The sequence below is a fragment of the Nasonia vitripennis genome (assembly GCF_009193385.2).
Source record: "Nasonia vitripennis strain AsymCx chromosome 2 unlocalized genomic scaffold, Nvit_psr_1.1 chr2_random0004, whole genome shotgun sequence".
NCBI classification, from domain to species: domain Eukaryota; kingdom Metazoa; phylum Arthropoda; class Insecta; order Hymenoptera; family Pteromalidae; genus Nasonia; species Nasonia vitripennis.
This window is the reverse complement of record NW_022279610.1, coordinates 2,551,968-2,567,309: the sequence shown is the minus strand read 5'-3', so window position 1 is coordinate 2,567,309 and position 15,342 is coordinate 2,551,968. Positions and strand designations below refer to the sequence as shown.

General features: G+C 33.2%; 1 protein-coding gene across 19 annotated transcripts in view; it reads right to left on the bottom strand.

Moving 5' to 3' along the window:
* LOC107981865 (ubiquitin-protein ligase E3B) overlaps positions 1-15,342 on the bottom strand; it is a 583,577-nt gene that overhangs the window by 304,844 nt on the left and 263,391 nt on the right. The window lies entirely within an intron of this gene.

Here is a 15,342-nt window from a genome sequence, read left to right as displayed (position 1 = left end):
AAGAAGCTACTGTTCTGGAATATTGCAGGGTTATGGAATAAGGACATGGATTTTTGGAGATACATCAAAGGGAAAGACTTCGTAAGCCTGTCAGAAACATGGGTGGAAAGAAAAGATATAGATAAAGTAAGAAATTTATTACCAAAGGAGTTCGAATGGAAAATAGTAGAGGCAAAGAGGACACAAAAAAGAGGAAGAGCAGCAGGGGGTTTTATTATAGGAATCAAGAGAAACTGGAGCAAGGAGGAGATATTAATAGCGGAGGAAATAACAGAAGGCTTAATTAAAACAGAAATCAGGGAACAAAAGGAGATAGTAAAAATTTGGTCAGTATATAATCAGAACACGGATAAAATAATCAAAAAATTAGAAGAGATAGAAATAAAGGAAGAGGGGAAAGTGATAATAGGAGGAGATTTTAACATCAGAATAGGGGAAAAAGGGGGCTACGTAGACATAGAAAACGGTGAAACGAGACATAGAAAAAGCAAAGACAAAAAGTCTAGCAATGAATGGGAGAAAGTAGTGGATTTATGCGAAGAAAAAGGTTGGAAAATTTTAAATGGAAATAAAGAAGGGGACGAAGAAGGAGAATACACTTTTATAGGAGGTAGGGGAGCAACGGTCATCGACTACATAATAGTAAATGAGGAGGTTTGGGAAGAGGAGTCAAGGTTTAAAATTCAGGAGAGCATAGATTCAGACCACGCACCACTAGTATTAGAATATAGGAATGAAGGTCAAAAGTCAAAAGAGGAAGTAAAAGAAAAAGGAAAAACAAGGAAAGTATTGATATGGGAGGAAGAAGCGGTGGAAAAATACAAGGAAAAAACAAAAGAGCTGTGCAGAGAGATAGAAGAAAAGGAGGAAGATAGCATTGAAACAAGATGGAAGGACACAAAGGAAATAATAAAGAAAGCGTGGATTGTAGAAGAAAGAAGGGTAAAAGAAAGAAAACCAGGCTACAGGAGATGGTGGAATAGGGACTGCTCAAGAATGAAAAGGATAGCAAAGAAAGAGTATAAGAAGTGGAAAAAAGGGGAGAGTAATAATGCAAAGTATAGGCTAGCTAGAATAAAATGGAGAAGGAAATGCAGGGAAAGAGAAAAATAAAAAAGGTAGGAGAAAAAAGGGAAATGATAGCAGAAAAAAAAGAGGGAGAAGGTATTACGGCAGACGAAATTTTGCAAGCGTGGAAAGGCATAAAGAGGAGGAAAGCGCCGGGATGGGATGAAATCCCAAATGAAGCATGGATACACGGTAGTCAGGAAATAAAGGAAAAGCTGGTAGCAATAATAGGAAAAATATGGGACGGTGGGGAGATCCCAGAGGACTGAAAAACGGGGATCATAGTACAGATATATAAAAAAGGAAACGTAAACGAACCTAGTAATTACAGAGGAATAACATTGTTGCCGACGGCGTATAAAATCTATGCAGAAGTGCTAAGGAAAAGACTAGTAAAGAAAGTAGAAGAAAAAGGGTTATTGTCAGAAAGTCAAGCAGGGTTTAGGGAAAACAGATCGACAATAGATAACATTTTCACACTGGACCATTTGATAAAGAAAAGTAAAAGAAATAAAAAGAAACTGTACGCGTTATTCATAGACTTGAAGGCGGCGTTCGACACGGTAAACAGAAAAAAACTATGGAAGATTCTAGGAGACATAGGAGTAAGTAAATATATAATAGAGCAACTGAAGGGAATATATGAGGAAACCAGGGTGAGGGTAAGAACGGAAGGAGGAGTTACAGAAGATTTCTGGACGGAACTAGGACTAAGACAAGGCTGCGTGTTGAGCCCAATTCTGTTCTGCCTATATATAGGAGAGTTAGAGAAAGAGTTTAGGAAAAGGAATATAGGGGGAGTAGAGACGAATGGAGTTAGGATATGGAACCTAGACTATGCAGACGACATCGTACTTCTAGCACTGAATAGGGAAGCAATTCTAGACATGATGGATACTCTAAGAAGATTTTTAAAAGAGAGAGACTTAATATTGAGCACGGAAAAGACAAAGATACTGATTTTTAATAAAAAAGCAAATGAAAGGAAAGAAGTATGGAGATGGGAGAGAGATAGGATAGAAGAGGTAAGAGTATTCAAATATCTAGGATTCACGTTTAATAGGGAGGGCAACTATAAAGATCATATAAAGGAGATGAAAAAGAAAGGCCTAGCGGCAGTTAAGGAAGTATGGGGATTAGGAGAAAGGTCCTGCAAGTATGATATAAAAGTAAGAAAGATGCTATTCAATTATTTAGTGAGAAGTGTAATGGAATACGGAGTAGAAATATGGGGATGGGAAGAAAAAGTAGAATTGGAAAACATTCTAATATTGTATTGGAGATGGAGCTTAGGATTAGATTTTTGCACGCCCAAGTACTTAATTCAGGAGGAAGCGAAGTTAACAAAGCTAAAGGGAAGATGGGCTCTGAGGGCACTGAAGTATGAAGATAGGATAAGAAAGCAAGACAACGGGAGACTAACAAGGATATGCTGGGAAGAAAAATTAAAGAACATGAAAGAAGATGAGTACATGATGAAAAAAGAAAAATATTTAAACAATATAGGACTTAGCACGATGGAGGTGGAAATTTTGAAAGGATTAGAAAAAGATATAGGAGAAGAGATTATAAAAAGAGAAAAAGACTTACAGAAGCAGTGGCAAAGAGAGAAAATAGAACAGTCCAGATATAATACAAGATACAAAGAGATAGTAACGCTAGGCAGACCAGAGTACCTAAAGAAAGAGAACAGAAACATCAGGGAAATAGCTAGGCTTAGGTGTGGGAACGTGGAAAGTGCAAACAGATACTGGGAAACAGAAGAGAATAGGAAATGCAAGCTATGTAGGAAAGAACTAGGAAAATCGGAACACGTAGTCGAAACCTGTGAAATAATTAGGAAATGGGAAACAGATACAAATAAAAATATAGTAATAGGATTAGAGCAGCTGAAAGAGGTCTGGGAGGGAAGAAGAAATGAAGAAGTAGGAAAATGCAAAATGGGGAAAGAATGATAGAGGGTAAAATTACAAAAGGGCAGAAAAACAAAACGTAAATAAGTTGTAAAAAGAGAAAGAGCGCAAAAGTAGATATAAGAATGTAAAAGTTCTGTAATAAATAGGAGGAATGAAAATGTAAGATTGGAAAAGGGTATAAGTGTAAAAAAGGCAAAAATGTAATAAGGTAAATGTGTAAAAAATGTAAAAATGTAGAAATATAGAAACTGTAAAATATAGATGGTGAAATGTAAGATGTAAAATATAAAAATGTAAAAGGTAAAATGTAAAAGATAAAAATGTAAAAAGTAAATATGTATAGATGTATACTTGTATAAATGTATAAATGTATAAATGTAAAAATGTATAAGGTAACGCCGAAATTAAGTTAAGATAAAATAAATGTAAAGGTAATAAATGTAATTGCAAACCATAATGATAGGAGGGAAGAAAGAGGGGATAGCATGGAAATATAAAAAAGGGAAGCGCAATACTGTAAATAGGGCAAAGATGTGTATGGTTACGTATTGCTACCGTTATGTAATGCGAGAGTATAATAAAAGAATGTAAATTTTTTTTGTAAAAATCAAGTCCATTTCTGGGCCATGTAAAAGGCTGAAATAAACTATTATATATACTAGAACATTACAAAAACAACAAAGATGTGAGTATATTTACAACAGACAAATCTTCAATTGACTGCATACAATAAGACTACAATTTGGAAGAATCGTTAAAAGAATTATCTATAGAACGGTCAAATCTAACATTGGCTAATATTAAAATGCCTACACCTAATAAAAGAATAGGAAAGGTGCGAGGAGTCAGGTCATGTACAGTAGAAGCCAAGAAAAAATGAATCACATAAATTTCGGTATGTATGCAAATTTATAAATCATTGATTTTGCCCTGTTCATGTAATTGAATTAATATAGTACAATTTTTTAATCTATATTTCCAAATAATTTGAACACGTATGAAAATCAACTGTTTGAAAATAAACATTTCAATCATTCCACTTTAATATACTTGTAAAATGTAATTTCTTGTAAAAAGAGAAAACCAGATTCATATTGAAATAAAATATCAATGACTATTTTAAAATTGCAGTCTCAACGGATTAGTGGCGACACGTGCTAGCAAGCACGCAGACAGCAGCTACAGCGAAATCGAGGAGTTGGTGATCAGGATGCGTTTAGTTGACATGATCTTCGAGCGCAATGTACAAGTGCCTTGAGCCTCCTATGGTCCCGACTTCAGCTACGTGATCATTGGTAGTAAGGGTATCCTCAGTGTCAACGCCGAAGTCGTAGTCAAGGTCGACCGCTGCCCATCGTTGTGAAGAACGACAGTTTCGTTTTTCTTAACTTCGACAATGGACTTCAAGCTCTCAAAAAGGTGCACTATTCTATTGATTGGCTTTATGTATTTCATTCTGATGTAATGCGCGCCACAAAGCTTAGACTACTTTTTGCTTACCCTGGTATCTTATCATGATATTTGCTTGAGTTTTTATGTATTGTTTTTTCTTTATAAGTTGTAAAAAGAGTTAAGAAGATTGAAATTTCATATCTTCTTGAAATGGGCATTCTATATGTGTTTAGTGTATATATTTCATCTTGTATCCGTCGAATTGTTTGATTACTTGTTTCGATAGACTATGAGTAACCATATGTTGAAGCATAGAAAAATCATCCAAACAAGCTTAAAACTTTGGCTTGTGAAGAAATGAGATTTCCCTATGTGAATATTTTATTAACGCCGAGCTACATTGTCATCTAAAGTTAAATCTATTTATATCTTAACTACGTGTTTATTTATACGGGTTGTCGCTTATCAAATACGGTACCGCTGTAGGTCATGTAAACCTTAGATCGATATATCACAAAATAAAATAGTTATTCGTCATGCCACTTCTAGTTTCTCTCCTGTCATGCACAAATTATTAATTCTGAGTTAGGATACTCATTATATAGCCATCGCCATAGTCAGCCGTTTACAATTAGGTTCTGTGCATTAACAATTGTGATAATTAAAGAAGCTTTTTTTCATAGCTTTTTTCTCTATTAGAAAAATGCCATTTTTCCAAAATTTATTTTTATTTCAAAAAATATGATGCAATGAGCGTTACATAATTATCCAATAGATCAAAATATTTTTTTTTAATTTTGCAACATTTTCCGATACGTTTTCACGTCAGGTACACGGTTTCTTACCTGTTAGCTGATACAAAGCATTTAAATTGTGCGCCATTTTCGAACCCACCAATCCATAACTTCATTGGTTCGTGAAAACAACGTTAGGTTAGGTATAAGAAAGTAAAAAACAAAGGAAAGCACATAGCGGCAAAATATAAGTTTTGCTCACAGGCTTTTGTTTCCTCGCGTGTAAAACGTTCTTTTACTTCTTCAGGCTTGCATATACAAGAAAAGTAATCTCAGTTTTGACACAAGTTGCGCTGACTTCTATTGATTCTTTACATGTATATAGTATAAACCGTAATTTCTATTAATTTATCAACTAATACTTATAAATAAAAATTTTATTACCGTTTTGTGAAAAAATGGGTGACAAATAACTACCATTTTACGTCGGCCAGACATTTCCTTGTTTCGAAGCATTTGAAGAATATCTAGCCAAATACAAAGAATATTTTCCAATATCTAAGGGCGATACTGCCAAAAACGCTACCGAGGACGAAAAAGAATTTGAACGATTCCCATATAAATATTCAGGTTTTGTATGCAGAAAAGGATGACAATTTCAGTCCAAGGGAAAAGGATTGAGAAATGTCAGGTATGCATAATGGTAAAATGCAGAATCCTACGTCTAGCATGATGTTTTATCAATGTAATGTGAATTTTTTCAAAACCGTACGGGATTTTCCCTCCAGAAAAATTAACTACAGGGTACCGACAGAATAAAAACAGAATTCTTTTCATGATAGGTGTCGGATTCTTTTGTTTACCCTAAAAAACATCTGATGTATGGAATTAAACACAAGTTTTATGAAATACGCATATTATTTATCCATGATGAACGTTTGTTCTTTTTTAGAAGTGAGAAAACTAACTGTCAATTCTTCATTCGATTAGTACTGCCAGCCGAAAAGGACTGTTATGTTGTTAAAAAAAGTTGATAGTACGCACAATCATGACTCTCAACTAGAGGTGAGACCATGAACACTTCAAACAATTTAAAAAATCTGCCCGATACAATATTTTACTTTTAAATTATTTTTTCAGATTTGTGACAACTTTAATAATTACTTTAAGGATCTTTATGAAAACATTATAAAAAAATACAAAATGTTAGAAGATACAAAGAAGGTGGATGATATTGATGCAGTGATAGAAAAGATCATAGGACCAGACCATGTCCTAGATAAACTGCGTACAGAGTATCAAATTGAGGATACAAATAAACAAGAAATTGAAGAAGTCAGTGCAAGGAGTCAATATACGATTAAACAAGAAATCAAAGGAGTCAGTGAGAAAGGATTGATAGAGAAATCCAATGAAACTCTGGAGGACGACCAAGTCAGTGCAAGGAGTCAGGATACGAATAAACAAGAAGACAAAGGATTCAGTGAGAAGGGATTGATAGAGAAATCCAATGAAACTCTAGAGGACAGCTTCGAAAGAAAATTAATTTTGAGCAGTGTATCTAATGTCGAACATCATGTCAAACAACATGAAGTGGTAGATGAAAAAAATATACTCGAGCCAGAACAAAATACTGGAACAAAGTAAAAGCTAATGGTTACAGGTGAGATTAAGGATAAAGGTCGAAAGAAAGAAAAAGTCACTTCAGCCATTGGATTACCGCTGAGAAAAGATCCTCAAGCATTCATTCAGCTAAGTGAAGAAGATCAAGTACAAAAAATTCTAGCATGGTTAGGATTTCAATACAGATTTATCAAAAAGGTTGTTGATGATACAATTGTGATTCCATTCACATCTCTTCGAGAGAAATTTGAGAAAATTCCCGAACAACTAACGTCAGAATTCATAAATTTTGACATATTAGATAACCATCTAGCTTCAGAAACTAAAGCTAGATTGATAAAAGTAGTGGAAGAACAAAAACTAGGAATGACGTATCATTTTAGGAAATGTAAGAAAATTGTAACAGAATCAACTCCTTGCATTGAGTGCTGCGTTTGTCTTCAGTGGGTTCACACCAAATGCGACAGAATAAATATAACTGAAGCAATGAAGACAGATGACTACAAATATTTTTGTAAAACTTGCTTAGCTCGCAAGTAGAATTTTTCTTTAAATGGGAATCAAACAACTTATCTTAATTTTATTTTTCTGATCTCATTAATCAAAAAATGAAAGTATGTCATTTTCTACTTTAAAATCATTAGCGATGTAAGTAGTAGTTAGCATGTTTGTACATATGCAGACAGTAGGTCAATCGTACTGATTTAAACAGTGAAAAAAGAGAATAAGCATTCGTATAAGAAAAATAATAGCATCTCCTAGACTTATATTAGCTCCTTTTTTACGCTTTATAGAGTCAATCTTGACCTATTATTTTCTCCTTCAACTTATTGCCTATCGCCTTCAACTCCCAATGACTATATCTATCTGAATTTTCAATTTCACGGATTAACAACTCTTTTTTATACTATAACTCTTAATTTATAAGCATTTAACAAAAAATGGAAAATACGACACCGGTACAAGGCCAGGAATTATGTGTCAACCTACAATCACTTCGACTCCAGCAAGATAAATATTTTTTTTATATGAAAAAAATTGAAATCTCTGAAAGACCTTATTAATGTATTATGTAAACTTTCATAGCTTTGTTATAAGAAAAATTATTAATGTGTGTGGTTAAAATTGAATAAATTAATAGTTCTCGTATGCACCATTTTACTTATTTTTATTGACTAAGTACAGAAATTATAAATATGTAAATCCCAAATTATCTGTGATGCTTATCATATCTGGATAACCAGTGTAAAATTGGAGTAAGTAATCCATATAATCAAGCGTGTGATGTTCTACAGTACAGGTGGGGTTAGGGCCGCTACACAGGGGTATAGATATATAGATTATCACACGGAGACTTATGTTAAATGAAGCTTATCATACTTAATTACTTATCCAGACAACCAGTGCAAAATTGGAACAGATTAGAAAATCTCTGCAATCAAAGTGCGATTTCTTACATTCACGTAAAAATTTCCAGTCACGTAAAAATTGGAGTCACGTAAGAATTAGAGTCACGTAAAATTTGCAGTCACGTAAAAAATTGGAGCCGCTCAATAAAATATTTTCTTATTTTACGTGACTCGAAGCTTTACGTGTCTGTAAGAAAAATTACGGGACTCGGAGCTTTTACGTGACTCCAAGGGCTTTCCCGGAAAATTTACGTGACTCCAAGTGGCCCGGAAAATTTACGTGACTGCAAGAATTTGGCTGAAAAGCCTCTCTTACAGTCACGTAGAGTCACGTAATTACGTGGATCTTGGTACGAATAATCACTCCGTAAATATTTTCATAGTGTTTTAATTTTCTATTTCTTTTGTATGATCTATATCGCTATAGGTCGCCGAGTGCTCCCTTACTAATTATAGCTCTCATGCATATCTACAGAATAAAATTTTGATATTTACAATTCGAATGTTTATTTTAACTGCGCGTCTCAAGTCACAAAAGCTTTTTAATCTTATTTAGTGGCTTTTCATCATTTAAATGACAAATTTGTACATATATTAGCATAATTAAAAATAAATAAATATATATATACATATATAAGCACGATATATAGGTGTGTGTTTTTTACAAGGCTACGTAGAAGATGAACACACAGTATCTCTGGAGAAAAGTAACAAACCATTGCATGAAGATTCTACTGAAGAGGTTCATAGCAAAATCAATTATTGGGGCAAGTGGGGCCAAGAATTATTAGATAAGGTGTCGCCTTTTTTTAAAGAAGAGGGTTCAGATGTGAATGCTTATCACCTGCACAATGTTGACATAACAAAGCAAATACTGAAAGATTTACAGTTGATTCCTATATGGGGTAATATTCTTAATGACAAATTTATATTTGGACGAAATCCAGCTTCAAGTGCCTGCGTAGAAGGGAAAATTAATAAAGTTAAGCTGAGAATGAAAAAACATAAGTATGCTATAAGAGTTGATGAATACGTTGACGAGTCGTTGGACTATTTAGAAGGAAGAATGTTGATCGCTAACTCTGATTTAGATGCAAATCAAGAAAATGGTTTGCAAAAAGACGATATGGTTTGTGATGTTTGTAAGGATTTAATGTCGTTCAGGGACGCAAGTACTTGTACTATATGTGTGAATCTTGTTCATAAGTCAAGCTGCTTTGAAAAAAGTCGAACGCAGAATATTTGATCGACATGTGCAAACACTAATCATGTAAAAAAAAATACTGCTTTGAATGAATTAGAAAACTGGAAAGGTAAAGGAGAATCTCGTACTAAAAAGCAGCATCAAATCGATGTCAGTAAGAGTATAAGACAAAATAGGCAGTGCATTGCTTGCAAAGATGGAAACTTTCCAACTGGTGCACATAAATGCATCAAGTGCAAAAAGAGTGTACACACATTATTTATATTATTATATTTGATGGTTGTTCTCTTTCAATAAATGACGAAGATGAAGGTTATAGTCAACAAAGGTTATGTATTGATTGCGCAAATAGTGATCATCATAATAATAAAGCAACTTTTGACAATGGAGACACTGCAATTAATAGTCATGATGATATTAATAGAAATGATGATCATACGTTGTCTAATGTTGATTGCAATTCTCCCTCAAATAAACAGAGCAACGAATTTAATGAACCTCAGATATCAGTTTCAAGTACAAAAATAACAGGTACTTCAAAAAATAAGTGAAATCTGATGAGAAACAAATATCGTCCCGCAGCAAAATATTTAGGAGATAGAACAGCTGATATAAAGGATTAGCTTGGGATAAAAATCGATCCATACCAGTGATAAAAAATGGTAATGACACATCGCTTGCTTCTGTTCAGTTGAAAGAAAAGACAGTAACTTTAAGAAATACATGCGCTTTCGATAGCATTTTGTCTTTAGTTATTGTAGCTGCAACTGATTTTCCACATTTAAAGTTAAAGATAAGCTTGTGTTATTTATAAATTAATTATCGTAATCACGACTGAAATTTCTGCATGTCATAAATGTATTACTATTTTCTCGGTTAATTTTAAACATGTAATTGTTAACATGTAATTTATACTTTTTACTAGACTTGGCGCAGTGCGCTGCGCGCACTGTAGTAGACAGTCAATTCATCAACTTATTAAATGAAATATAAATGCTTGATTGATATTTTTAATATTTGTTTTCTATCACGGAAATATATCAAACTTTACAATATATGATTCATTTCGCGCTCATATAAATTTCAAAATTGCCGCGGTTTCGTCGCCAACTTCCTTTTAAAATTTTAAGGTTATGTCTCGACTTAGTTCGTGTCAACGTTCACATCATGTATCTTTTTGTAACAATAATAATATTTACAATAGAATATTATAAATACACAAATTATAATTTGATATGTATTATAATATTATATTACATTTTTAATATTAGAATCAATTTTAGAAATCAACAAAAATAAATAAAAAAATTGTAACGATACTTTTGACGCATGCGCACTACATGAGTCAATCATATTGACGCATTCTTGGCTTCACTTCATCCGGTCATGACTTTTTTATATAGGGATACGGTTGTGTGTAGAGATATGCAACTTGTACGAAAGTTTTTTAAACTAGCGTTGCTCGTGAAGTATATTGTGGAATCTTTTAGACTGAGTGTGGAATTTACAGTAAGAATTGGAGACGAGCAAGCATGAACCGAAGGCGAGTGTATTTGCGAGCCTAAGTCTACTGCAACCACGCGTAGTCAAAAAGCTTACTTAGCTCCTGATGCGTACCATATTTTTGTAATGCATGCATTGAATTCTGTGTTTTCTCTGCCTATCGTCACACAACGCCAAGTTCACATTCTTGCACTAACATGGATATTTTTGCCCACTTTTTTAAAAAGAGTTACAAAAAGTCACTTAAATACCGCTTTTTAAGTCTAAAGACGCAGAATTCATGTTACTGATTGAATGAATATTAATGATGTATTCATATTTTTAGATGGTAGATTTTGATAACAGTTTTTTTAATATGGTGTTGGATACAATAGAAAAAGGTCTTAGAACACACACATATACTTTAAGGGCTCAAGTGTTGTCAGATATATTTCCACTACAACAATTACAACTCACAGAAAGTATGTACACGATTAATGCGTACACCCACCCTGGTTGGCTTGCTCAACAGCTATTTAAAATGTGGCCAAGTTTCAAGGAACAGTCTACATGCGTCAACTGCAAGCATGTGGTAGAAAAAAATTTAACAGGTCTCCAAATTCAAGATGACATGATTTTGGATAGAACATTTTGTGAAGACTACGATCTAAGTGAAATGTTTGCAAAATCCAAATCCATCTGTTCTAAATGTGAGAGACACAACAGCGTTGAGCATAGGCTTGTTGAAACGGGTAAGAATTTGTCAGACAATCTCATGAGTGTACAATCAACTTTTCGCACGTGTATCGAACGTTATTTTTTTATACAGGGGCGGAAAATGTGCTTGAACGCACGCGGAGCGTGCGTAAGTGCATTTTACGCACACTGTATCGAAAATGGTATTTTTAGATTCGCATCCCCTTACGTGTTAGCTACACTACTATACAAATTTTATAATTTATTTTTTAGGCGATGTCATTATACTTCAAGTATTTAATTGTGAAGAGGAAAACGTCACCATTAAATTAGGTCAAATGCCAAAAATATTGAAAGATCCTCTAGATGCCTCTAATCAGTATTTACTAGTAGGCATTGTAAATTACAGTGGTCCAGGAGGCTTTCAAACTCGAAGACGCTCCTGCGAAAATGAAAATAAAACCGGACACTATACGGCTTTCACGTACAGAAGAGGCAATACGGGATGGATAGAGTTTGACGACTTACAACGTCAAAGCTCGAATAGATCTTTAAAATATAAAGCGTTACCAAGAGTAGTAATGTATGTTAAATCTACTAAATTATAACATAAAAAAAAAAAAATTAAAGTATGTACATTTTATTTCTTTCTTCTCTGCTTTCTTAAAAATAGTAATAAGCTTTGTTATAAAGGATTTAATTCGTGAGCATGATTGGTCGTCTAACGCGAATGTTGGTTTATAAATATTTTAGAGAGTAAAAATATTCACTTACTAATTTTAAAACCTACCATTTTTCATTGTTGTTCATATTTTTAAAAAAGATATCGGCCAGATCAGGATGCACACATGAAATGTAATTGATTAGTAACAGTTTCACATGCTTTTTGAATATTATAACTAAGACAGTGCAATAAAACTAAGACCGTGCGATAAAACTAAGCGCGTGATTCGCAAAATTAGAGTAAATATAAACTGAATTACCTTATTATCTTACAACATATTCTGACGATATTTGAGAGAGAAAAAGAGAGAAAGATAGGAAGAGAAAGAGAGAGAGAGAGAGAGAGAGAGAGAGAGAGAGAGAAATGCCGATCTCTCATTAAAAGTTGATTATAGGATATTATTAACTTTACTTGCGTACATATTATTAGCAACAAGGAATTCTGCACTTATTTACACTTGCAATCAACCTCTTCTACTCGTTCTAAAAATAATAGTCGGATACGCATGTGAATGTGTATAAGTAAAAAACTGCTGCCAATTCTTTAGCACGTAGCTTCCTCCAACAAAATGAAGTTCTAGAAGATAAAATATTGTTCAAATATACAGTATTTTAAATACCATAGGGTCCTCATAACCTCATAAAATCATGCATGTTCTCAAAACATTTTGAACTTTAGTTAGCGAGTTATAAGGTTAAAATAGTAATTTTCAGTTATACAGGGTAGAAGACAAAGAATTCGAATTTTAATACTCTTAAACTAATTGGTTTCATGAGCTTAAAAAAAAATTGAGCCAAGGTAAGCAAAAGATCTATCTTTTCTCAAAATTTCAACTTAATTATTCAACAAAATCCCACTTTTTTTGTTTTTCGATTTTTAGCTCCAAAACTAGTTGAAAAAATCGCTTAAAATTTTTACAGCTAATAGATATTATTGTTCTTTATAATCATACATTTTTTCAAAACGATTGACAGTTTAGTTTTGGAGATATATTAGCAAAAAATGCAGGATATTTAGTCACTAATTAGTTTCTCACTGATAACATAGTTATAAATATTGTACAATCATCTCCGAATCTCAATCAACTTTTCATCTTAGATCGACCTCTATAGATTGATCTAAGATGAGGTAAAATTGTAAAATATTTTTGAGGTAACAGGATTATTGTAAAATATTTTTGATTGTAAAATTCGCGAGCAACTAATGAGCAACAAAATATCCAGCAGTTATATATGCCTTTGCAAGCACGTTCTGGCTGTTTTTATTGTATCAAGAGAAAGAGAGATCCATCAGAGTTGAAGAAATCATTGCCAAATATTCGTAAGCATAAAAATTTGCGAGCAACTAATCGCCAACGAAATATTTGGCAGTTATTTGCACCTGTGGGCATATTCTGGCCGTTTTTATTGTACAGAGAGAAAGAGAAATCGATCTAAAGTAAACGGATAACTGCCGAATATTTTTGATAGAGATTACAGATATATGCACTTACGTGTTTCTTTTGGCTGTATTATTTTGCACAGAGACAATGGGAAATCGATTGTAAAGGGATGATTGCAGATAAATTTTAAATGTGAAATTTGTAGGCAACTAACTAGCAACAAAATATTCAGCGATTGTATGCAACAACAAACGTATTCTAGACGTTTTTCAATGCACAGTATAAGGGGTTGGTCCATCTAGGGTCAAGGGATTTATTTTTAAATGTAATATTCGCAAGCAACTAATAAGCAATAAAATATCCAGCAGTTGTAGACGTCTAAGTCCCAATTCTGACCGTCTTAAATTTTCAAGTGAGTCAAGGGGGTTGATCTGAGGTTAGGGGATGATTCTAGGATATTATGAACTTCCATTTTCGTGAGCAACTAATTTGCAAATAAATATCCCGCGTCCTCTTTTCATCTACTAGAATTTTCTGACATCGTCATATTCAGGGAGTAGTAGCAGGGATAATTGGGAGTCAAGAGTTGATAATGAAATATTATAAACAGTGCTATTTTGCAGCAACTAATTAGCAACAAAATACGCCGTAGTTTATTTACTCTTATGACCTCTTTTTGAATTTATCGTATTTCGGGGGTAGTCTGGGGGTCGATGTGGCAATTAGGGGATGATATGGGGATAATATGAATAATGCTATCCTTCAGCAACTAATTAGCAACTAAATATGCCGTTTAAAGAACTTTGATATCTTAACGAGAACCAAAGATATAGCATCGTGGTCTGCTAGGTTAAGATTTAATCTAGCAGATCACACGTATCTTTTACAGGTATTGAGCAACTAAATCAGGAATAGTGTAACTAATTAGCAACTAATTAGCAAGTCATGACCATGGTCTGCTAGCTTAATATACGTGAAAAAAATATATAATACACTCAGTTATTTAAAAGACAACAAAAATATGCAAACTATTATCTTATATCTGAAAAAACATTTAAATACCCATACAATATCCTCAAATGTTGCACGTAACAAAATTATTATAAGTGTTGTCAACAGCTTTTTTACTGTGATTGCTAGTGCTATCTATAGCTAATTTTTCTCGATTCTTCAGAAAATTCATATGTTTAAACTTTGCTTTCATTCTTTCTGAATTCTGTGTAATAACTTTTAGAGATAGAGTTTTGGCAGCTCTCTGAAATGAAAAATGCGTTGATAATAATTGAATCAATAATCGAAATTCCAATTGTGAATCATACTTAAAACTCACCCGCTGTGATTTTTGAGATTTGGACGACTGAGAATCTACATCATCGTCATCATCAGAATCCAACTAATCTTTACGATTTGGAAATAATATTCTGCTACCAGATTTCTCATATTTTTCGAAAATTTCTTCATCGTTTTCTAGTGTAAAAATTATTTTTAAGAATAATAATTAATGTAATAAATAGCAATGTTGTAATAATAACATTAAAACCATAATTACCTCCCAAACCAAAATTAAATCCTTTATAATATTTACACAATCTTCCTGTGCCAGTACATTCACTGCCTTCACAATAACAGCAATACACATAGTAAAGGTTTTAGGATTAAAATCATTGTAATCCTTTGGTTTAATATGGTTAGTGTCATTGCGATAGTTTAATA